The following is a 26730-nucleotide window of genomic DNA, read 5'->3' on the forward strand; positions in this document are numbered from 1 at the left end:
TGTTTTCCAACCGACATAGAGGTGCTTTCTTATTAGAGATTGGTACCCTCGATCTGCCTTAAACAAAGTTTGATTCAGCATGGATTATATATAGCCGCTAGTCAGCTTCCTTGCCTTTATTTCTTTACAGATACTTTTGGCTTGTACTAGAACTCCTGATTAGACCGGTGTGGCAGTGTATGGTGGATGGATGGATAGCCAACTTTCCTCCCCCTCCCCCACATATTGCCCATAAATGGGTATGTTTTGTGAGGGTAGTATTGATACCCCTACTACTATATATTTATCAGCCAGTCTTTTAATATCACCAGCCTATGGTGTTTATTAGTCATTATATCCTATTGACCAGATCTTTGGTTCTTGTGTTCTTTACCAGATCAGAGAATCAAATTTGGGGTTCCTTATATTGGGTGTAACATATGTGGTCCGGATACGCCCTTTGTCCACTGCCGATTGACCGAATCTATGACACCCCCGAGACAGCACGCATCGATACACGGGTCGGATTCCTGTTGGCAAAATCTTCAGCTTTTTTTTTCCCCATTTTTATCAGATTGCATGCCTCTTGAACATTGATATACAACATTAACGGTTAGAATACGATAATTAATGGATGTTATTTGATACTTTACTATCTTGTAAATTAGAGTTGAGTACATTTATCTTGTCTGTTTACTTACCGTACGTTCTTTTTGTGATGTCTACAGATGATTATATATACTACAGCATCACCCCCTGAGGAAGAGGTCTTATTCTTTAACTACCTTGAAACACGTTGGGCTTTATTTTCAATTTCACTGCCTAAGACCTACTAGTGTAGTGTTATGATCTTTACTGTGTCTGTATTCATTTTGTGTTTTTTTTTTTTTGTATATCATAAGCTTGTAGCTGCACATCCATACATATTTTTACTGTTGCATGTTTTTTTACTTTTCTAATAAAATTGAAATTTGACATAATTAACTTTAAGAATCCTGCCTTTTAAAGTCCCACTAAGAGGAAAAATGTTTCCTTATTTGCAATTTATCGGGGGTGTGGGCAGGTGGTCTTTTTCCACTCAGTTTTCGGCACTCCTAGTATATACATATGTTTTCTGGGTAGTAAATACCCCTTTCCTCGCTTTTGTGCCCAAAACTTTTTGGAACTATACTCACTACGTTAAGTTGTGGTATTAGTGACCTTCTTAGTGATCATTATGACTAAATACATTAGCACTAATTGGGATTCCACTATGCAGGGTTTTTATAGGGATTTTGCATAGAAGGAGAAAAGAGATGATGAATTATCTTCCATATTTTTGAACCTTAGATACTAGAAAAGAAGTCTTCCTATCATTGGCACATCCATTCCTTTAAACAATATATTTCAGATGGAATTAACCACTTTTAAAAATGAATGGAAGATTCTCTCGAGTTGCTCAATGAATATGATGTCCCTATTGAAAGACAAATATCAACGAAAACTGAGGCTGAAAGGGAATTGGAACCTGTATACAAACAACTAGTATCTTTCATGGATCATGCACTGTATGAAAAATATGACAAGGAACTAAATAATTTTTTTTTTTATTAATTTTTGGAACAATACAATAAAGAGATTTTGATTAAAAAAGAAAAAAAGTTCTGCAGTGATAAAATTTGCCATCCAGGAGTCTAGGGCGTATAATTGGAAAAATAGTACTATTACGAGAAATAGGAATCGGAATCGGTATCATAAAAATGTCAGAAATGCTAATACTCTCTCTGAAGCTTTCTCTCTGTCTTCTCTCTCATCAAAAGGGTCAGTTTAGACAGAATTCGTCACATAAATCCAAGAGAAATTCTCAGGGAGGCGGATCACAGGAAAAGATTCCTAAGAAACGCGTTTACAGATTCCAGCACTAATGATGGGTTTGCCAGTCCGCATCTGGGGTCAGGTAAACTTGGGGGTGCTGGATCCCTGCCTCCACCACATTTGAGATCAAGTGACATGGCATTGGCCCATTTGGGCAGTGAGGCTCAACCCTCAGCACCCATTCCTGACAATTTTTTAGTCAAACCGTCTGACAACGTCGAAATGTGATGGGTGCTGACACAGGGCACTATTACGGCCCAAAGATGATCACAATTTCAATGTTGTGAATTTATCTTCTTATGAGTTAAACAAAGTGGAATTGTCAATGTTGGGCCGTGGGTTGAGTTCCTGTCCCAATCAGGACCTTGACAGATTTCAGGCTGTCAAAGATATACATATATTTGCTCGCAAATTAATTTTGAAACAACTTTATTCTAAAGATATACCCAAGCAACCTACGTTCAAGTCACAGGAACTTGCAGCTTTGGACAATTTAATTTCTCTCCTGGACGAGAATGAACCTCCAGATTTGATTGATCAGATTGACCTTGAACAATTATTAGGTCGGTTTGATCAATCAGGCCTTCCAAATCCCCCTGTTAAACCATTTAAGAAAAAATATGACAAATTTCCAGCACTAAATACTAACTGTAATGTTTTGGCCTTCAGGTTGACATGTAATGAAATTCATAAAATTCCAAGTACATCTAAGATACAACCTAATATGAATGCAAGTGAACGTGCAGCCTTGAAATCATTAGCCACCAATCCCTCCATTAAGATTAAATCTTCGGATAAAGGGGGGGAACATCGTGGTAATGGACAATAGCCAATATGAAGCAATCTTTCAAAAAATACTGCCTAACCGACAGTGGTATTGCAAGATTGCTTCTGCTATGATTGAGAAATGTAATCGTAAGTTTTTTATAAGCTTATTGATGAATCCTATGCGGCCAATGTACTTGCCCGCTCTGAGTATGATTTTGTTAGGACAGCGCTGCCCCCATACCCCTACATTTTATCCGTTGCCTAAATTGCATAAGGACCTCGGTAGGATTACTGGTAGACCAATTGTTTCGGGCAATGGTTCCCTAACAGAAACTGAGTCAATTTGTTGATGGCCACTTGCAGCCCTATGTACTTCAAATTCCCAGTTATGTCAAGGACACTTTGCATCTTTTGCAAATTTTGGAGGATACACATATTCCTCCGAATTCTTTACTAGTTGTATTGGATGTTGAAGCCCTCTATAGTTCTATACCAAATCACATGTTTTTTTCCAAGGATGGGCGTTTTGATGAAGGCAGGCTGGGGTTTATTATTGATGCCCTTGACTTTATCGTGAATCGTCATTTTCTTTTTCATGGTGAGCATTTCCTCCCAGGTGCAGGGGATTGTGATGGGGACTTCATGTGTCCCATCGCATGCCAACCTGTACCTGGGGGAATGGGAGAGTATGCTCCTACTATCTGAACAGCTATGTCCATACATGGAGAAGGTGGTATTGTGGCGTCGATATATAGACGACATATTCCTGGTATGGGATGGTACACCTGATCCTCTCCAGGAATTTGTTAAAGAACTAAATTCGAATGAATTCAATCTGATGTTTACGTTGACATTCATAAACAACCAGATGGATCATTGACTAGCTCACTATTCCGTAAACCTACCTCCTGGTAATTCTATTCTATATGCCACAAGTTTTGATCCACAGCCACTCATTCGTTCAATTCCATATAGTCAGTACCTACATGTCAGGAGGAACTACACGACTATGTCTTTCATCGAGAGGCATACTCGTTGATGGGTAGACTCCTGACACGTGGGTACTCTAAGACATGCTTGAAGAGGGTGTATAGGCGTGCCATCTCCAAAACGAGATGCAAGCTCATTCATAGTCCTAAATCTACATCAAATCAATCCGATTAGGATCATAATTAAGTTCTCCAATCAACATAATAATCTGCAAAACATTGTTAAACGTTATTGGCATGTTCTGAAAATGGACCCCACTATCAGTCCTTTTGTTCAGGACCAACCATTGTTTACTTTTAAACAGGCCAAATCGATTGGGGATAGTCTGGTGTCCAGTGAATATCTGGGTGGAGGTTTAGATGTGGCGGTTGTCCCTATTGCCAATTTATGCATAAGAGTCGCAATATTAGGTTACTAAATGGCGAAAAATACATTCCTAGACATTATGCAAACTGTAAGACAGTTGGCATGGTATATTTATTGATGTGTGACTGTGCATGCTATTATGTGAGTAAGACGAACCAGGAATTCTGGAAACTGGCCTATCGCCACATAGCACCAATGAAATCGTGCAATCCCAGCTTACCCCTCGGGATACAGGTTACAGCAATTCATGCTGGTGTTTTCCCACGTGTTTCGTTTATAATTTTGGATCAGGTACATTCTGGGTTACGTGGAGGAGATTGGAATAAAGTCCTTTTGCAACATGAGCAAAAGTGGATTTTTCGACTCCAGGCAACCAGACCTCCAGGACTCTCATTCCGCCCCTTTTTGGAAGGGTTTACCTCAGGGGGGTCGGAGTGGGACCTCGTTGATGCAATTATAGCCCATTTTTCTTGAGGCTGTTTCCCATAAGCGGCTGCAGTATTGTTTTTTTCTGTTGTGCCCGCTTTATAAATGTATATAATTGGTGACACACAGCCATAGCATCATAGTTTATGTAATTAGGTGGGTCAGTGGTCATTATAGGGCTTTTTTTTTCTTTGTTTTCCTTTTTTGTTCTGTGCGTGTACATTATATTGTTCAAGATTGTTATATACACATATATCTGTTGAGTTATGGTACACTTTTCTTTCCCCATTTTTATCAGATTGGATGCCTCTTGAACATTGATATACAACATTATACGGTTAGAATACGATAATTAATGGATGTTATTTGATACTTTACTATCTTGTAAATTAGAATTGTTGAGTACATTTATCTTGTCTGTTTACGTACGTTCTTTTTGTAATGTCTACAGATGATGATGTATACTACAGCATCAGCCCCTGAGGAAGAGGTCTTATTCTTTAACTACCTTGAAACGCGTTGGGCTTTGTTGATTTCAATTTCACTGCCTAAGACTTAGTGTAGTGTTCTGATCTTTACTGTGTCTGTACTCATTGCCGTGTTTTTTTTTATTTTTATTTTTTATTGTCTATTATAAGCTTATAGCTGCGAATCCATAAATATTTTTACTGTTGCATATGTTTTAACTTTTCTAATAATAAAATGGATACTTTGACATAATTTTCTTTAAGACTCCTGCCTTTTAAAGTCTCGCTAAGAGGAAAAATTGGCCTTATTCACTACCCACCCCTGACCATTCCGAGTACACCCCATTTATCACCAAACTTTGAACTCGCCCTTGTAGACAGTTTTCAATCCATGTACTCACCCTATGGTCCATGCCAGCAGACCTTATTTTGTACAGTAAACGTTTATGGGGAACTGTGTAATTTTGCAAAATCCAGATACATCACGTTTACGGGCCTTCCTTTAGCTGGCAACTCACCTCCTCATAGAAGCTTAGTAGATTGGTTTGGCAAGAACAATTCTTCATGAATCCATGCTGATTACTGCTAATGATACCGTTCTCCTTACTAAAATCTTGTATATAGTCCCTTATCATCCCCTCCAAGAGTTTACATACTATTAATGTTAGGCTAACTGGCCTGTAATTCCCAGGGATGTATTTTGGGCCCTTTTTAAATATTGGTTCTACATTGGCTCTTCTCCAATCAGCTGGTATCATTCCAGTCAGTAGACTGTCAGTAAAAATTAGAAGCAAGTACCCTCGGGTGCAAGCCATCTGGTCCCGGTGATTTATTAATGTTAATTTTTCTAAGTCTAATTTTAATTCTGTCCTCTGTTGACCATGGAGGTGCTTCCTGTGATGTGTCATGAGGATAAACCACTGCAGTTTTGGTTACTGAAGCCCTCTGATTCTCTTGTGAAGACTGAACAGAAGAATAAATTCAATACCTTTGCCATTTCCCCATCCTTTGTAACCAGATGTCCTTCCTCATTCCTTATGGGGCCAATATGGTCTGTCCTCACTTTTTTACTGTTCACATAATCTGTGATCAGGTTTGTATTGTTAGTAATCGGTAGATCCAATAACGCTTTATTTCTAGTTGGTGCGTCTCCCATCTGACCCATAAAATTGTCCTGCAAGACATTTAGGAACTGGCGAGCCTTAGATGAATGTGCGGTTCCCTCCACCCAGTCTATGTCTGGATAATTTAAAATCTCCCATTATCATAACACTTCCCATCCTTGCTGCTAATCCAAATTGTGATAGGAGATATGTCTCCCCTTCCTCCCTCAGGTTAGGGGGTCTATAGCATACTCCTAGTATTATTTTCTCCTTAGCTTCATCCCTTTTGGAGCTCTACCCAGAAGGATTCCACCTCTTCCCTATCTCCCTTAGTGATGACATCTCTCACATTCACTTGTATATTATTCTTGCTATATATATAGGCATACCCCTCCCCCTTTTTTACCCTCTCTATCCTTGTGATAAAGGGTATACCCTTGAATGTTTGCCAGCTAATCATGAGAGCTGTTCAACCAGGTCTCTGAAATTCCCACAAAATCCAAATCCTCCTCGTACGATAGTATCTCTAGTTCACCCATCTTGTCCACCAGGCTCCTGGCATTGGTGAACATGCCAAGTAGTTTAGACCAGTCGCATATCCTCTTATTGGGTGTTCCTAGGCCTTGCTACAACTAGGCCTTGCTACTATACTTACCTTGGGTTTATGTGCTTTGGTCATCCTACCACAAATGCCCCCAATACTACGGTGCAGTCCGTCCCTTCTATAGTACCGGTTATCGACTGAGAAGTCATCCCAGGCCTCCAGAAACCCAAACCCCTCCTTACTACACCAGCTCTTCAGCCACTTGTTACTTCCCTAATCTCCCTCTGCCTTACTGGTGTGGCTCGATGTACCAGTTGTATTCCTGAGAATACTACATTGGAGGTCCTTTTCCTCAATTTAGCTCCTAAGTCCCCAAAATCGATCTTTAGGACACTCCATCTGCCTCTGACTTTGTCATTGGTGTCAACGTGCACCATGACAGCTGGGTCTTCCCCAGCCCCTCCCAGTAATCTGTCCACCAGATCCATGATATGCCGAACCCAAACGCCCACTAGACAACATGCTGTTCGGCGCTTCGGGTCTTTCTTACAGATTGGCCTCTCTGTCCTTCTAAGAAGTCCCCTACCACCAGAATCTGTCTTTCCTTTCCTTTCGCTTCCCCCCCCCACTCTCACTGGAGGAGCTCTTCCCCTGGCAGCTAGGAGAGTCACTCGGCTCCAGCAGTACTGGTCCCTGACTGGTTTCACCAGCGTCACTCAATGGAGTGTACTTATTGGGATGCTCCAGCCCTGGATCAGCTTCCCTGGCACTTCCCCCTCTACCCTTCCTGACTGTCATCCAGGGCCATCTTTAACGCAGGGCAAACGGGGCAGGTGCCCCAGTCCCTGTCATTATTGAGGGGCCCAAGGCTGCCCCTTTTAGCCCGCATTCCATACTTGCCAGGTTGCCAACAGTCACATATTCTAGGGAGCCGCCTGTCCCACCGTGCTCTTGTCCCCGGCTGCATTCTGGAAAGCAGAACCATGATCGGGACAGCTTACAGCCATTTCACTCATTGCTATTTGATTTGCTATTGCTGTTAAGTTTTTCTGCCCCCTGTCTCACACGTCTCCACCCCTGCACCTCCCCCTACATCGCTCATCAGTAGTTTTACCGTTCTTGTGCAGGACTAAGGACCATCTCTGAGATGGAGCCTCCAGGCTTCAGCTGCTTGAATTGGCAGGATGGGGATGTGCCTGATCTCTGAGATTGCGCCTAGAACAGGGTGGTGTGACAGTAGCTAGGCAGAGGGAGCCGAGCCAAGGGAGTGTGCCTGGAGGTAAAATCACCTAGAAATTAATTGTGGCTTGGCTTGCAGGCACTTCTATGCAAAGTCTGCTGAGCTACTGCAGTATTGCAATAGCATAGAAGTGCTGCCTGCAAGCTAACAAATGGGAAGATTTTTTTTTATGTAGAAATAAAGTATTGTCGCCGCCCCCAGGTTTTCACTGCCCCCTGGTGTGTGACCTCCCAACCCCGTAGTGCATGCCCTCCTGACCCCTGGTATGTGCCCTCTCAACCCCGTAGTGTGCCCTCCAGACCCCCTGGTATGTGCCCTCCCAACCCCGCAGTTTGTGCCCCCTGACTCCCTGGTATGTGTCCTCCCAACCCCGTAGTGTGCGCCCTCATGACCCCCAGACCTTGCCCTTCTGACCCCCTGGTATGTGCCCTCCCAACCCCGTAGTGTGTGACCTCCTGGCGCCCATACTGTGCCCCCCCCAGTGTGTGCCCTCCTGACCCCCTGGTATGTGTCCTACTGTCCCTCTTACTGTGCCCTCCATGCCCCCATACTTTGCCCTCCCGCCCCCCGTACTGTGCCCTACTGACTTCTTACCCTCTGACCTGTCAGTTCCTGCCCTCTGCCCTGCTGGCCCCCTATTCTCTGCCCTACTGTTCCGTGTACATTGCATCTACAGTCTACTGACCTCTGTACACTGCCCTACCTACTACTGACCTCTGTACACTGCCCTACCTACTACTGACCTCTGTACACTGCCCTACATACTACTGACCTCTATACACTGCGCTACCTACGAATGACCTCTGTACCTGTCCCTACATCCTACTGACCTCTGTACAAAGCCCTACATCCTACTGACCTCTGTGCACTTCCCCCCCCCCTTACTGACCTCTGCCCTAAATTCTACTGTCCTCTGTACACTACTCTACATACTACTGACCTCTGTACACTGCCCTATATACTACTGACCTCTGTTAGAGCTGCACAATTAATCGTTACAAAATTGCAATCTGGATTCACGCCGCCTGACTATCTCTCCTGCTGAGAGTAGGCGATTCTTTCATATAATGTGAAAAAGCAATTGAACCTCAACTGCGCAAACTCCGCGCCATGTGCAAATAAATAAAAGAAAAAAATAATATAAAACAATATACTAAAGAGAAAAAAACATACAAAAGAGCTGCTCCCTATACAAGTGAAGTGAAAGAAAAAACACCTTACTGAATAGCGCTAATAATTTAGGGGCGCTCTGAACGTGTAAGTTATTTAGAACATGTCAATACTCAACATCAGCAATATAAAATGACATCAATAATAAATCTTCCAATCGTGACCTCATCACCAACAAAAGAAAAAATATATATAAATAACACCAAAGACTAGTATAACATTCAAAGAAAGTCCCAATAAAAGTGTCTTTGCGATTTCATTAATGAAAATACTCAGATGACCCAAGTGCAAATAAAAGGAATATGAACTGTAGTATAACAGCAGATCCGAAGAGCTTGCGACTCCCTCCACCGAAAAAGCAGCACCACACCACTCGTGAAGATAACAAGTCCAAACTGCTTACCAGATTTGTTTGACCACTTTAATTAAAAAGGAAGTCAAACAACGCCTGTACAGGTGAATGCCTGCTCATATAGATGCTGGTGGAAATAACACAGGATAGAACGTCCCCCTTCACAGACTCAAGCGGTGTGTATATAAAAGAGCACAAAAAACATCCATAACGTAATACTGATTTTAATAAAAAGTATATAAAAAAACAAACAGCCAAATGGCTCCTTACATAATCGTGTGCCTGACCCGGCACTGGGGCTGCTCGCCTTGAGACCACTCTCCGATCGGTCAGCGTATCCCTTCCGCAATAGCGGGTATGGCGTGCGTTCCAGGCCATCAGACCGACAACCAGAAAGCCGGAAATGGTGTCAGCAACGTGACCAAGGTACCGCTCAATTGGAGAGATTATCTGCTCACTCAGCTGTCAAAAGAAAGCATCCCGGGCAGTCTGCCAAGTTTAGAACTCGAAACATTGTAACTAACGCTTACTTCTTAGATCAAAGGGATAGAACTTCTGTGTAAACAAATAATCTGGGCAGTCTGCCAAGCTTTCAACAACCTGTAAATGCAGGAAGTTTAACCACTTAAAGTCTAAATCTTTTTCTGACACTTCTTAAGTTAAAATCAATATTTTTTGCTAAAAAATTACTTGGAACCCCCAAACATATATAACAAATTGTGATTTTCATTTTAGCCAGAATCGTGCAGCTCTAGCATACACACGGTCGGAATACACTATGAAAAGCTCCCATCAGCCTTTTTCTTTTGGACATTCCGACAGTGTGTACGGGGCATTAAAGCAGGATTTCCTGGAAGATCTCAAAATAATTTTCTGTCATTTCGAAAGAAGACTTACTATGTGCTTGGCACACCTCCAAAACACTATTCATTGTTTAAACAGATTCTGTTCTTGTCCTGTTCTTGTTTAACCACTTTCAGACCGGACCATTTTGCTGGTCAATGACCAGAGGTCTTTTTACAATTTGGCACTGCGCTGCTTTAACTGGTAATTGCGCGGTCATGCAATGTTGTACCCAAACAAAATTTGCGTCCTTTTTTTCCCACAAATAGAGCTTTCTTTTAAAGGTATTTGACTGACTCTGCGATTTTTATTTTTTGCAATATAAACGTAAAAAGACCACAAATTTTGAAAAAAAATGATATTTTCTACTTTTTGTTATTAGAAAAATCCAATAAACTCAATTTTAGTCATACATTTAGGCCAAAATGTATTCAGCCACATGTCTTTGGTAAAAAAAAAGTCAATAACTGTATATTTATTGGTTTGCGCAAACGTTGTCACATCTACAAACTAAGGTACGTTTTCTGGAATTTACGCAGCTTTTAGTTTATGACTGCCTATCTCATTTCTTGAGGTGCTAAAATGGCAGGGCAGTACAAAACCCCCCCCAAATGACCCCATTTTGGAAAGTAGATACCCTAAGGAAATTGATAAGAGGCATGTTGAGCCCATTGAATATTTTATTTTTTTGCCTCAAGCGATTGAATAATGACAAAAAAATATATATATATTTTTTTTTTACACAAAGTTGTCACTAAATGATATATTGCTCACACATGCCATGGTTATATGTGGAATTGTACCCCCAAATACATTCTGCTGCTTCTCCTGAGTATGGGGATACCACATGTGGTCGACTTTTTGGAAGCCTAGCCGCGTACGGGGGCCCCGAAAGCCAAGCACCGCCTTCAGGATTTCTAAGGGCATACATTTGTAATTTCACTCCTCACTACCTATCACAGTTTTGAAGGCCATAAAATGCCAAGATGGCACAAAACCCCCACAAATGACCCCATTTTAGAAAGTAGACACCCCAAGCTATTTGCTGAGAGGCATGTTGAGTCCATGGAATATTTTATATTTGGCACAAGTTGTGGGAAAATTACAAACATTTATTTATTTATTTTTTTTCACAAAGTTGTCACTTAATGATATATTGCTCACACATGCTATGGGCATATGTGAAATGACACCCCAAAATAAGTTCTGCTGCTTCTCCTGAGTACGGGGATACCACATATGTGGGACTTTTTGGGAGCCTAGCCGGGTACGGGGCCCCGAAAACCAAGCACCGCCTTCAGGCTTTCTAAGGGCGTAAATTTTTGACTTCACTCCTCACTACCTATTACAGTTTTGAAGGCCATAAAATGGCAAGATGGCACAAACCCCCCCCCAAATGACCCCATTTTGGAAAGTAGACACCCCTAAATTTAGGGGTACACTAGTGAGACTCACAGGTAAAAAAGCACCTAGGCTGTCAGCGACTGTATCAAAACGCTACAAGAAAAACTGTTAGCGATCGCAGGGATCAGGCCTGACTCTGCAAACGCTGCAGTTATGTGTGTTGTGTTTTGTAAGTGACAGTGATCGATCGATACTGCACTTGGGTGGGCTGGTCTGGGCTTGGCGGAGGGGCTAAACGCAGGTGCTAGCAGGTATCTGGGCTGATCCCGCTAACAATGCGTTTTGGGAAACCTAAACTGCTGGCGACGCTAATATAGATCTGATCAGATACTATATTACTAAGGGAGGTGTATGCTTTGTGTGTGGGTGTTAGCGGTACTGGCACTAACCTGACGCTGCCTGGGGCGACGCAGACCTTATCTGACCCTCAAACTTATATCACCCGCCGGGTGATCAGGGGGTTAAACCTTTATTAGGTAATAAATGGCGGGTGCCCTGAAACTATAAAAAAATAACTAACCAACCAGCGTCACCTGTAACAGTTATATGGTGATCACTGGTGAAAGGGTTAACTAGGGGGCAATCAGGGGGCTTTATGCGGTAGTATATGGGGGTCCCTGGCGCTATAAAAAGCTGCGGCGAACCTAAATACCTACCTGCCTAACTAGCGTCACCTGTGACACTAATACAGCGATCAGAAAAATGATCGCTTATTAGGCTGGGTTCACACTGGAGCGATGCAGGAACGCCACGAATCCGCGGCGGGTTCCCGCATCGCATGCCTCCCGGCGGAAGTTCACACTGCCCTATGCGAACTGCTGGGAGTGTCAGTGAAATGTTAATGACACCCCCAGATCAGTTCGCATATCGCAGTGCGATCTGCAAACTCGGATTGCATGGTGTGAACACCCATGCGATCCAATTCTGCTGCGGACCAAAAAAAGGGTCCCGTGCGAATTTGCGGCGGGTGCGACGCAAATTCAGCCATACTATCTGTATGGCTGAACTCGAATCGCACAGAGATCGGATGTGATTTGCACTGCAGTGCGGTGCGAATCACATCCGTTCTCATAAACCGCTGCAATGTGAACCCAGCCTTAGTGACACTGGCGACGGGGGGTGATCACGGGGTTAAACCTTTATTGGGGGGGTTAGGGGGGTACCTTAGAACTAAAGGGGGCTAACCCTAACTGCCCTAACAGTTATTACAGTCACAAATGACACCAATGCAAAAAAAAAAAAAAATGCAATTGGTGTCACTGTGACTGGGGGGGCAGGGGTGATTGGGGGGGTGATCGGGGGGGTGAAGGGGGGGGGTGAGAGTGTGCCTGGCATGTTCTACTGTGTAGTGTCGTGTTGGTGCAACTCACCGATCCTCTCTCCTCGGTGCCGGAACGAAAAATACCGACACGGAGGAGAGATTACATCACTTCCTCTGCCTGTGTTTACATTACAGGAGAGGAAGTGATGTCACGCCTCACTTCCATTAGTCAGGAGCGATCGCGAGGGGGTGGCCATGAACGAATGGCCGCCCCCTCATCCCGGATCGCTCCTGAACGGATACCGACCGCCGCTGGCACCGGGGGGGGCCCGATCGGGCCCCCCACCCGCGGGAGAGCAGGGATGTACAGGTACGCCCATATGCATGCCCGTGCCATTCTGTCGACGTATATCGTCGTGCGGCGGTCGGCAAGTGGTTAAACCCCTTTTTTTTTTTCTTTTTTTTTTACAGCAGGGGTTTATACCATACTCTTCGCAAGTTTTTTTTTTTTTCACTTTCAGTTTTACGTTTATTTCCATACTGTTCCTTTTGTGTCATGAATTTTCCTCTTTATTATGCCATGGGTAAGGTATATCCCATTTAGCCATAGCAGTTATGCCATGGTCTTGAAGGCCAGTAGCTATAGCAGTAGAGAGGCACCTACAGAAGCAGGTCACACTGGCACTCACCAGAGCTCCTGATGGTGGAGATGGGTTTTTCTGCGTGTTAGTATCAGGTCGCAGTTCTCAGGATCGCCCCACCAGGAGGTGAGCAAGCCTGAGTCTAAAAGCAGATATAGCATGTAGGGAAGATTCAAGACAGGATCATTGAAGGAATTGTCCAGCATCCCAGGTGGCTCAGCAAGAGGAGACATCGCCAGACACAACAGAGTTTGCAGGTTCAGACCCGGGTCCCCACAAGTTACTCCAGAGAGAGAGATATCATTTTACCCCTGTTCAAATCATTAGTAAGACCTCATCTGGAATATGCAGTTCAGTTTTGGGCACCAGTTCTCAAAAAGGATATCGGTGAACTAGAGAACGTGCAGAGAAGGGCAACCAAACTGATAAGAGGCATGGAGGAACTCGGCTATGAGGAAAGATTAGAGGAACTGAATTTATTCACTCTTGAGGAGATTAAGAGGGGATATGATCAACATGTACAAATATATAAGGGGTTCATATAGGGAACTTGGTGTCGAGTTATTCACTTTACAGTCAACAAAGAGGACAAGGGGGCACTCTTTACGTCTAGAGGAAAAGAGATTTCATCTCTAAATGCGGAAAGGTTTCTTCACAGTAAGGCCGCGTACACACGCGGGGACTGTTCGCTGAAACTTTGTTCGTCAAACAGTTGCCGCAACAGTCCGCTCAAAATTTGCATGAGCGGACTTGCCCACACACGGCACTTTTTGAGCGGACTGTTTCAGCGAACTGTTTGCCAAACAGTTCGCTCAACTTTTGAAATGAACGGACTCGCCCACGTAAGGCGGAGGCAAGTCCGCCCATTTCGAACGCGTGTACAGGTAGGCGGGGCCCGCGAAGGAGACGTCGCGGGCACCGCCGCCTGGAATGGACTTAAAGGGACACCCAACGCCGAAAAAAATCGGCGTGGGGGTTCCCCCAAAGTCCACAACAGACCCTTGTCCGAGCACGCTACCCGGCCGGCCAGGAAAGGGGGGGCGAGCGAGCGCGCCCCCCCCCTGAGCCGTACCAGGCCGCGTGCCCTCAACATGGGGGGTGCCTTGGGGAAGGGGGGGCCGCGCGCCCCCCCCACCCCAAAGCACCTTGTCCCCATGTTGATGAGGACAAGGGCCTCTTCCCGACAACCCTGGCCGTTGGTTGTCGGGGTCTGCGGGCGGGGGGCTTATCGGAATCCGGGAGCCCCCTTTAAGAAGGGGGCCCCCGGATACCGGCCCCCCACCCTATGTGAATGAGTATGGGGTACAATGTACCCCTACCCATTCACCTGTGAAAAAAAGTACAAAAAAAAAACACAACACAGGGTTAAAATATTTTATTGCACAGCTCCGGGGGTCTTCCGTCTTCGGGGGTCTTCTCCGGACTCCTCCGCTATCTTCTTGTAGCTCTTTTGCTAGCGGAGGAGTCCGGCTTTCTTCCTCCCCGCCGCCGGCCTCTTCTCCCGACTTCGGGGGTCTTGTCCCCCTCTTCGGTTCTTCTGCCGGGCCACCTGCGCCTTCTTGTAGCTCTTTTGCAGGCGGTGGCCCGGTCTTCTGTCGCCGCTGTCGCCGTCGCCGCCTTCCGTTCTTCTTCTTCTTCTTCATCTTCTTCTCCAGGAGATGTTGACACGTCGCTCTCTCCGGCCGGAATGCCAGAGCCGCGCTGTGCTGCCACTTATATAGTGCCAATGGGGCGGTGTCACATGGTATATGTCACATGGGTTGGTCACATGGGTTGATGTCACATGGGGACTATGACATCGTAAGGGGGCGGGGTCACCATGTGACATCAACCCATGTGACCAACCCATGTGACATATACCATGTGACACCGCCCCATTGTCACTATATAAGTGGCAGCGCAGGGCGGCTCTGGCATTCCGGCCGGAGAGAGCGACGTGTCAACATCTCCTGGAGAAGAAGAAGAAGAAGAAGAACGGAAGGCGGCGACGGCGACAGCGGCGACAGAAGACCGGGCCACCGCCTGCAAAAGAGCTACAAGAAGGCGCGGTGGCCCGGCAGAAGAACCGAAGAGGGGGACAAGACCCCCGAAGTCGGGAGAAGAGGCCGGCGGTGGGGAGGAAGAAAGCCGGACTCCTCCGCTAGCAAAAGAGCTACACGAAGATAGCGGAGGAGTCCGGCGAGAAGACCCCCGGAGCTGTGCAATAAAATATTTTTTCTCGTGTGTTGTGTTTTTTTTTGGGTACTTTTATTTTACAGGTGAATGGGTAGGGGTACATTGTACCCCATACTCATTCACATAGGGTGGGGGGCCGGTATCCGGGGGCCTCCTTCTTAAAGGGGGCTCCCGGATTCCGATAAGCCCCCCGCCCGCAGACCCCGACAACCAACGGCCAGGGTTGTCGGGAAGAGGCCCTTGTCCTCATCAACATGGGGACAAGGTGCTTTGGGGTGGGGGGGCCGCGCGGCCCCCCCTTCCCCAAGGCACCCCCCATGTTGAGGGCACGCGGCCTGGTACGGCTCAGGAGGGGGGGCGCGCTCGCTCGCCCCCCTTTCCTGGCCGGCCGGGTAGCGTGCTCGGACAAGGGTCTGTTGTGGACTTTGGGGGGACCCCCACGCCGATTTTTTTCGGCGTTGGAGTTCCCCTTTAAGTCCATTCCAGGCGGCGGAGCCCGCGACGTCTCCGTCGCGGGCCCCGCCTACCTTCACACGCGCTCGAAATGAGCAGACTTTCCTCCGAGCGGGAACAGTTTGCTCATTTCGAAAGTAGCCTACACACGGGCGGACTGTTCGCTCAAACAAAGTTTCAGCGGACAGTTTTTCGGAATTTCCGAAAGACTTTGTCCATCAAACTGTCCGCTGAAACTGTCCGCTGAAAGCCCACACACGGGCGGACTGTCCGCTGAAACACTGTTCAGCGGACAAAGTTGAGCGAACAGTCCGCCCGTGTGTATGCGGCCTCAGAGCTGTGAAAATGTGGAATAGACTCCCTGCAGAGGTGGTTATGGCCAGCTCAGTGGATTGCTATAAGAAAGGCCTGGATTATTTCCTAAGTGTAAATAATATAACTGGGTACTAACATTTATAGGTAAGGTTGATCTGGGGAAAATCCGATTGCCTCTCGGGGGATCAGGAAGGAATTTTTTTCCCCTGCTTTAGCAAATTGGATCATGCTCTGCTGGGGTTTTTTGCCTTCCTCTGGATCAACTGTGGGTATAGAATTGGGTATATGGGCTGGTATGATAATATATATATATATATTTATTTATTTATTTATTGTGGTTGAACTGGATGGACTTGTGTCTTTTTTCAACCTAACTATGTAAGTTATCCAATTGATCTTTAATCTGACTGTCCAGTCTGTCTGACTGTCCAGTCTGTCCAAGATGAGCATTTCTTCCTTAAAGACAAATCTGTTTTCTCCTGCTGATCACATTGCTACCTGGGTTAGTACCCTGTTTTTCTAAGGTGTACAATTCCACCTGTACTTGGTTGGCTGTTACTTGGTACCTTGCTTTGTGATTGAAGCCCAGAATTCTTAGGTACATTTTTGTCCCCTTTGAGGTGCCTTTCTACCCTAGTTTATAGCTCCAGACTCTGCCTCGGTGTACTTCCTTACTCATCTCTTCCTTTTCTTCAGCCCTTCTCCACCTTGCTTTCTATTTCATGGTTTGCTTTCTTCTATACTATGTATAGTAGAATTTCCATCTTGAGTGGATCTCTCAATGCTCGTGCTTGCCTCTCATTTGGACTGCGTTTTGAATGTCTCATTCAATTCCTGTATTTGAGTGGAAGATAAAGAAAATAAGATTTTTGATCTTACTGCAAAATCTTTTTCTTGAAGACCATTGAAAGAACACAGGCCCCACCCTTCTGTTATTAGCCTCTTATGTATTGTTTGCTCACAGAACTGAAGCATGATGGTTCAAGGCAGGGTTATATGACTGGCTTTTTTGCTTTGCCAATGTCCAAACTTCCTGAAGGCGGCAGTATAACCTATTTAACTGAGATTATCTACACTTTCAGTGTGTCCCTTTTTGAGAAAAAGATTTTATTGTAAAGCTTTTTTTGTAAAGTCTTATTTTAGTACACAACAATGCCTAGAGCTCCAAAGCTACCATTGTTGATTTTCAGTTGTTTAATAATGTACGACTCTTCATGACCTCATTATTATTATTATTATTATACAGGATTTATATAACGCCAACCGTTTTGCACAGTGCTTTACAACATGGGACCATAGTGCCCCAGGCTTTTCTGTCCTCCACTGCCTCCCGGGGCATGCTTAAGTTCATATTCATTGTTTCAGTGATAATATCTATCCATTTTTTGTTTTCTGTTGTCCTCTTCTCCTTTTTCCTTCCATGTTTCCCAGCATCAGTGTCTTTTTCCAATGAGTCCTCTATTCGCATTAGGTTGCCAGAGTATTTGCGTTTTAGCTTCAGAATCTGTCCTTCCAGTGAATATTCAGGGTTGATTTCCTGTAAAATTGACTGGTTTCATCTTTTTGCTTTCCAAGGAACTTTGTAGAGCCTTCTGCAACACCATAGTTCAAAAGCATCAATTCTTCAGCGTCCAGCCTTCCTTATGGTCCAACTTTCACAGCCATAGGTCACTACTGGGAATTCCATAGCTTTGACTATATGGCACTTTGTAAGTAGGGGAATGTCTCTGCTTATTATAATGTTGTTTAGGTTTGCCATTGCTTTCCTCCCAAGAAGCAAGTGTTTCCTAATTTCATGGCTACAGTCAACATCTGCCGTGATCTTGGAGCCTAAAATCTGTCACTGTTTCCATTTCTTCAACTTCTGTTTACCAAGGAGTGATGGGACTGGTTGCCATGATCTTAGTTTTCTTTATGTTCGATTCAGGCCAGCTTTTGCGCTCTCCTCTTTCACCTTCATTAATAGATTCTTTAGTACTTTTTCTCTTTCTGCCATTAGTGTGGTATCGTCTGCATATCTCAGGTTGTCGATATTTCTCACGGTGATCTTAAAGTTATGGTATGATCGTTTTTTATTTTTTTTAAATAACAAACATATACTTACCTCCACTGTGCAGCTCGTTTTGCACAGAGTGGCCCGAACATCCTCTTCTCGCGGCTCCTCCCCACATCAGATAACCCCCTAGGAGAAGCACTCTCCTGAGGTGGTTACCTTGCGGGTGCACTCTCGAGTCCAGCATTTGTGTCCACAGACACGAATGCTGGACTCTACCCTGCCCCCAGGAGCCCCGTCATTGGATTTGATTGACAGCAGTGGGAGCCAATGGCTGCGCTTCTATCAATCTATCCAATCGAGAGCCAGGACCCCGTGGAGAGAGGTACAGCGTGTCCTATCCAGGGTAGATGACGGGGCTCAGGTAAGTAAAACGGGGGGGCTGGTGACTGCCAGGTGTTTTTTTTTTCACCTTAATGCATAGGATGCATTAAGGTGAAAAAACACAAGGGTTTACAACCCCTTTAATTCCGGCTTGTGATTTATCAATCCTGGCATTTTGCATGATGTACTCTGCAGATAAGTTAAATAAGTACGGTGACAATATACATCCTCGCCACACTCCTTTGTCCATTTTGAAACAGTCAGTTGTTCCATGTCCTGTTCTAACTGTTGCTTCTTAATTTGCACACAGGTTTTTCAGAAGACAGGTGAGGTGGTCTGGTATTCCCATTTCTTTCAGTATTTGCCATTACCAAAGCTACCATTACTGTGCATTAACCCACACTAAGAAGTTAATACACTGTAATGGTCTTACAGCTTTTGTTTTGGTGTCTGCTAAGTATTATGTGTTTCTCTGCCCACATCATTTTTTTGTGTTTGTACTTCCTTCAGAGATGTCTGCTGTCCTTTCAGTCATTATTGTTTTTACAAATTTTATAAAGGGCATCGTTGTAATTTACTTTTTGAGATATAAGTCAACTGATAAACATAATAAAATGCAGTACAGAATGTATGTGTAATCCATATGTACTGCATGAATTTTATAATCTTCTCACTGTATACTACTTATGTAGATTATAATGTGCACAGACTGAAATTTGTTTGTTTTTGTTTTAATTTCAAAATTAGATATCTTGCCACTGGGGAGTCGTTTGCATCCCTTCGTGTGCTTTTCCTGATGGGCACAACAACAATAGGGAAGATTTTAAAAGAAACATGCCAAGCCATCTGGGAAGAGCTACAGAGTTCCATGATGCCTGAGCCTACACAACAGCAGTGGTTGGAGAATGCAAACCTTTTCTGGCAGCTTTCACAATTTCCAAATTGTATTGGGGCACTAGATGGCAAACAGATTCGGATTCTAATGCCTCCAATGTCAGAGTCACGGACATATAATTACAAAAGACATTCTTCAATAGTGCTAAGTGCCATAGCTGACAGTTCCTACAATTTTGTAGCCATAGATGTCTTTGGGAGTTCTACTGACACCAAGTCCTTCCGCTCTTCTCCTATGGGACGAAAACTGTCAGAGGGAAAATTTAACATTCCACCAAGGCAACCTCTGCCAGGAAAGACTGAGCCAGCTGTCCCTTTTGTGATGGTTGCCAGTGAAGGGTTCGGACTTTCTGAAAATCTTCTTTGTCCTTACGCCCATAGAGGGCTCACTAAGAAAAAAAAAGTTTTTGGTTACAGATTAGGCAAAGCAAGACGTATGGTGGAGTGTGCCTTCAATATTCTATCAAATAAGTGGCGCGTTTTAAACAGCACAATGCAGCTAAATGTGGACACAGCAGCCACTGTCGTACGAGCTTGCTGTATCCTTCACAATTATGTTCACCAAAAAGAAGGACACACTGATGATGAAATTGTGAAAGATAGCCTCCTACCAGTGGACTTTAAGCCTGTGCGTGCTCCTTTGTATGTGCACAGAATCCGGGACCTGTTCTCTGACTACTTTATGGGCACAGTTGGAGAGGTTTCAGGACAAAACTCCACTGAAAAGTAAAATTGTATTTTTACAGAGAACATTTTGTCTGTTTATTTTGTAGCAGATATGACTGGATACTTGTGTCATTTTTGAACAATGAGTGCAAAACTGTATGTTTAACATATGCATTGGGCAAAATCCTGAAGCACTTGGCAGTATACAAGTATCAATAAACAGTGCTGTGCTATTAAAAAAACATCATTAACCACTTAAGGACCGCCGCATGGCAATGTACGTCGGTGCAATGGCACCGACAGGCACAAGCACGTACATGTACGTGCTCGCCTTCCAGCGGGTGGGGGGTCCAATCGGACCCCCTCCCGCTGGATGCGGCGGTCCATTTCGCTGCAGGAGCGATCCGGGATGAGGGGGTGGCCGTTGGTTTCTGGCCATCCCCTCTCGATCGCTCCTGGCGAATGAGAAGCTTCCCCCCACTGTGTATAGTAAACACAGGCAGGGAGGAAGTGATGTCACTCTCCTCGGGGCGGTTTTATTGACCAGACTACGAGGAGAGGACACAGTAAGTCTGCACCAAACACTACACTAACACATAGGCACACACAGGTACACAACCCCACCCCCCCGATCGCCCCCTCTCCCCCCCCAGTCACAGTGTCACTGATTGCAGTGATCATTTATTTACTGATCACTGCATTCAGTGTCAGTTGTGACAGTAAAAACTGTCAGGGCAGTTAGTGTTAGGTCCAGGGTAGCCCCCTACCACCCCCCCATAAAGATTTAACCCCCTGATTGCCCCTAGAGTTAACCCTTTCACCCCCTATTGCCAGTGTCACTAAGCGATAATTTTTCTGATCGCTGCATTAGTGTCGCTAGTGTCGGTAGGTAGCTAGTTATTTTTTTAGGTTCACCGCCAGGTTTTTATAGCGCTAGGTACCACATATACTACCCAATAACGGTTTTAACCCCCTGATTGCCCCTAGTTAACCCTTTCACCCCCTTTTGCCAGTGTCACTAGGCAATCGTTTTTCTGATCGCTGCATTAGTGTCACTGGTGTCGCTAGGTAGGTAGTTATGTTTTTAGGTTCACCGCCAGGTTTTTATAGCGCTAGGTACCCCCATATACTACCCAATAATGGTTTTAACCCCCTGATTGCCCCTAGTTAACCCTTTCACCAGCGATCACTGTATAAGTGTCACTGGTGACGCTGGTTAGCCAGTTAGTTATTTAGGTTCACCGCCAGGTTTTTATAGCGCTAGGTACCCCCATATACTACCCAATAATGGTTTTAACCCCCTGATTGCCCCTAGTTAACCCTTTCACCAGTGATCATCGTATAAGTGTTACGGGTGACTTTGGTTAGTTTGCTTTTTATAGCATCAGGGCACCCGCCATTTATTACCCAATAAAGGTTTAACCCCCTGATCACCCGGCGCGTGATATCAATTAGGTTTTAGGCTCAGGGTCTGCGTCCACCCACGCGCAAAGCATAAACCTCCCATAGTGGTATAGAATCTGAACAGATCAATATCTGATCTGATCAGATCTATACTAGCGTCCCCAGCAGTTTAGGGTTCCAAAAAAACGCATTGTTAGCAGGATCAGCCCAGATACCTGCTAGCACCTGTGTTTTGCCCCTCCGCCCAGCACACCCAAGTGCAGTATCGATCGATCACTGTCACTTACAAAACACTAAACACATAACTGCAGCGATCGCAGAGTCAGGCCTGATCCCTGCGATTGCTAACAGTTTTTTTTGGTAGCGTTTTATATTTAAATCCGGAAGGCAGTGCTTGGTTTTTGGGGTCCCGTACGTGGCTAGGCTCCCAAAAAGTCCCCCACATGTGGTATCCCCGTACTCCGGAGAAGCAGCAGAATTTATTTTGGGGTGTAATTTGACTTATGCCCATAGCATGTGTAAGCAATATATCATTTAGTGATTTGTGCAAAAAAAAAAAAAAATTGTAATATTCGTGCAACTTGTGGCAAAATATAAAATATTTCATGGACTCAACATGCCTCTCAGTAAATAGCTTGGGGTGTCTACTTTCCAAAATGGGGTCATTTGGGGGGGTTTGTGCTATTTTGGCATTTTATGGCCTTCGAAACTGTGATAGGTAGTGAGGAGTGAAATCAAAAATTTGCACCCTTAGAAACCCTGAAGGCAGTGATTGGTTTTCGGGGTGCCGTACGCGGCTAGACTCCCAAAAAGTCCCACATATGTGGTATGCCCATACTCAGGAGAAGCAGCAGAATATATTTTGGGGTGCAATTCCACATATAACTATGGCATGTGTGAGCAATATATCATTTAGTGACAACTTTTTGTAAACTTTTTTTTTTTTTTGTGTCATTATTCAATCACTTGGGACAAAAAAAAATATTCAATGGGCTCAACATGCCCTTCAGCAATTTCCTTGGGGTATCTACTTTCCAAAATGGGGTCATTTGAGGGGGGTTTGTACTGCCCTGCCATTTTAGCACCTCAAGAAATGAGATAGGCAGTCGTAAATTCAAAGCTGTGTAAATTCCAGAAAATGTACTCTAGTTTGTAGACGTTATAACTTTTGCGCAAACCAATAAATATTCGCTTATTGACATTTTTTTTTTACTAAAGACATGTGGCTGAATAAATTTTGCCCTAAATGTATGACTAAAATTGAGTTTATTCGATTTATTGATTTTTTTTTTCTCAACATTTTTGGTCTTTTTCCATTTATATCGCAAAAAATAAAAATCGCAGAGACAATCAAATACCATCAAAAGAAAGCTCTATTTGTGGGAAGAAAGGGACGCAAATTTCGTTTGGGTACAACATTGCATGACCGCGCAATTACCAGTTAAAGCAGTGCAGTGCGAAATTGTAAAAAGACCTCTGGTCCTTAGGCTGAAAATTGGTCCGGGGCTTAAGTGGTTAATAATAAAAGTATAACAAAAAAATGGTAATCAATAAACATATATTGCTGAAAGTTCATATATTTATATAGTATCTGTGACTGAAATTAATTCAAAAAATCAATACATCAACAGTGATAGCAGCTATTATTATTCAAAAATGTTTTACACCACTTTACAAGATTGTGCAGATTGATATTCACTTTATACAGTATACAAGTATCCCTGTTTTTAATTATGTGAAGTACAACTGTTACTTTTAAATTGAAGCACAAAGAGGTTAAGATACAACTTTATTTTAATAAAAGCCAAAGGGACAATCCTAAAGGTATCCTGCACATTTCAGGAGTCCAAAAACACCCCCTTCGTCTTGTGTGATCAGAAGACCTTGTCAGCAGCGGGTTTGGCTGTCTGTGCTTGTAATCAAACTGGAATAACCCTGATGAAGGGGGGCATTTTTGAACCCCTGAAATGCTTATCTACTTGTCCCCCTTTTTTTAGAATAAAGCTGTACCTGAACTTCTTAGTAGTAGTGTGGTGCTGCATTTTCTAATTTTGCAGCTTTACAAAGGCACTGTGATTTTATCATGGGTCTATCCTCATATTCCTGAGAACTCCAGTGGCATGTGATGACATTTCAACAAGTCCAGTCAATGGCAGGCCTGGACCGCAGAGATGGATCACTGGTCTTCACTCCTCAAAGAGGTGCTACTGTGGGTTGCATTATAATGGATTCTTTCCAGTTTTGCCCAGGGGTGGGCTTAGGTAATACAACTAGGTCTTAAACCTGCCTGCGAAGCAGCACACAGATCAGCACATCTCTCACTGTTGCCTCTCCTCCTATCAGTATGGTGCTTGAAGGCACATGAGCACTGCAACACAACCAACTGCCACCCTTTGTTGCACCTCCCTTTCCCAGTGTAAGCTTGTTAATACATTAGATTACAAGGAGTTAATACCAAGTTGAAATCAAACTGCTTGCATTTGAAAAAATAAATGCATATTTTAAAGCATTAGTGCATTTATCCATATGTCTTTTATATTTGCCTGCCATCAGCTTTAAAAAAAAGTGTAATATAGATAGATATCTTGCGGGCTACCCTTGAAGAAAGAGTGTCCAAATAATGTTTTAAACGTAAGAGAATCAATCTACAGCCGCTAAGCATGTTCACACTACCATAATCTGTGTATAAAATATTAAAAATAAACAAATGTTAAAAAACAAACGTAATCTGAGAATATTTTTTTCGTTTTTTTTTTATTATACGTTTTTTTTTTATGTAATGTATTTTCAATGTTGGAAGGTGATCTGTGGAATCCCACTATTATTTTAATCTAATAAATAACGGATTTAAACTGCTTGGTTATCAGTGCCCACCTTTTCCACAGTGTGCTTCTATCACTGTCTCCCCCCCTCTTTTTGCCTAATTGATTGAGGCAAAACGACACACTACAGAAGAGTCAGTGATTTTTTTTTAACCCCTCAATTCCCAGTTTATAATGTTCTTTTGGATATAAAAAGTCTACACACCCCTGTTAAAATGTCAGATTTCTGTGATGTAAAAAAATTAGACAAAGATAAATCATTTCAGAACTTTTTCCACCTTTAATGTGACCTATAAACTACAACTCAATTGAAAAACATGCTGAATTTTTTTGGGGGAAAGTAAAAATAAAAAAAACTAAATAATGTGGTTGCATAAGTGTGCACACCCTCTTATAACTGGGGTTGTAGCTGTGTTCAGACTTAAGCAATCACATTCAAACTCATGTTTAATAGGAGTCAGTACACACCTGCCATAATTTAAAGGGCATCTGATTAACCCCAAATAAAGTTCAGATGTTCTTGTAGGTCTTTCCTGACATTTTCTTAGTCGCATCCTACAGAAAAAAGCCATGGTCGGCAGAGAGCTTCCAAAGCATCAGAGGGATCTCATTGTTCAAAGGTATCCATCAGGAGAAGGGTACAAAAGAATTTCCAAGGCATTAGATATACAATGGAACACACTGGAGATAGTCATCGTCAAGTGGAGAAAATATGGCACAACAGTGATCTTACCAAGAACTAGACGTCCCTCCAAAATAGATGAAAAGACAAGAAGAAAACTTGTCAGGGAGGCTGCCAAGAGGCCTACAGCAACAGTAAAGGAGCTGCAGGAATATCTGGCTGGCAAGTAATGGCTGCGTGGAACATGTGACAACAATCTCCCGTATTCTTCTTTTGTACTCGGAGTCTCTAGTAGACCATTTCAGGAAAGGTATGAGGGGAAAACGGGAAAAGTGACCTGGGGTGTGCCGTAGTCATGTTGTCAGTATGCCTAAAGGGGCCATACCCAAGTATAAGTAAAAGAGAAGAAATAGAAAAGGGAAAGGGTGGGTGGGACACGAGAGAAACATTGACAGGAAAAGGAGCCTAGAGGGTGGGCTTAAATACTCCTGCTACAAGACCTGCGGTCAGCCTTCCCATTGTACTCTGAGTCTCTAGTAGACCGTACTAGAAAAGGTATGAGGGGAAATGGGTAATGTGACCTGGGGTGTGCCATAGTAACATGGTCAGTATGCCTAAAGGGGGCAAAAATAAGGACAGTAGGATGAACTAGCAAAATAAATTACCATAAATAATCGTATGTAACTTTAAAAAGCCAAATGCATGAAAGCACGTGACAATATGCGGATTCGGGATATATATCTGGAGAAGCATGCTGAAATCTACCTACCTTAATTCTTGTTCACGTGAACAGGGACCCCTTGGCAAAAGCAACGGAAGCTGCACCTATCCTAAAAGAATGCCCGGAATAAGCTTTGGGGACCAAACCTAGGTTTGAGAGCAAGGTGCGTCAACGTTTCATGAACTGTGCTGAGGAGAAGGGAGCACCAGGGAGTAGGATTCCTACCAGATATGTCTTGAAAGTGCTGTAGGATAGCTTGAGCTATGAGTGGGAGAAGGCAATGACAGCCAGTAAATATTGAATGTTGTGGTATCCCAGGCTACTGAGACTGGCAATCCTGGACAGTATTCCGGGACGTGTTAAAAGCCTTCCTGATGTCAATTGACAATGACTTATAGCTAAAACCTGCCGCATCGGCCTAGTGGAGATCTAGACCATCGTTAGCAGCGTGAAATGCGGGGACGGTGTGGCACAGGTGTCTGTGTCTGGGACCTGTCGGAAAACAGCGGGTATCTAAAATGGGACAGAGCATCCTCTGCTGTATTCTCTACACCACTGATGAACCTACAGTGTATGTGGAAATGGAACTGAAAGAACAAATCAGCCCCCGTACAAAAGACATGATGAGTACAGACCCAGATCTGCCTTGTTAACAAATTCTGAGGTAGCCCGATTGTAGCCATGGCCCACCTAGCCAGTGAATGGCAAAAAAAATAACTGCATCGCCTTTGGTAGCTGCTGCATCAGTCTAGACTTGAGAAAAAAACTACTCTGCTGGGACAAACTTGGCAATTCCATTCCATTGTTTAAAGGAACTCGTCCCACATACATAAGTTGGATAGAGCCGCGGAGTCAAGCTTCACCCAAGAGTTA

Source organism: Lithobates pipiens, unplaced genomic scaffold, assembly GCF_037356315.1.
Source record: "Lithobates pipiens isolate NorthernLeopardFrog02 unplaced genomic scaffold, aLitPip1_a1.2 Scaffold_13, whole genome shotgun sequence".
In the NCBI taxonomy this organism is placed as follows: domain Eukaryota; kingdom Metazoa; phylum Chordata; class Amphibia; order Anura; family Ranidae; genus Lithobates; species Lithobates pipiens.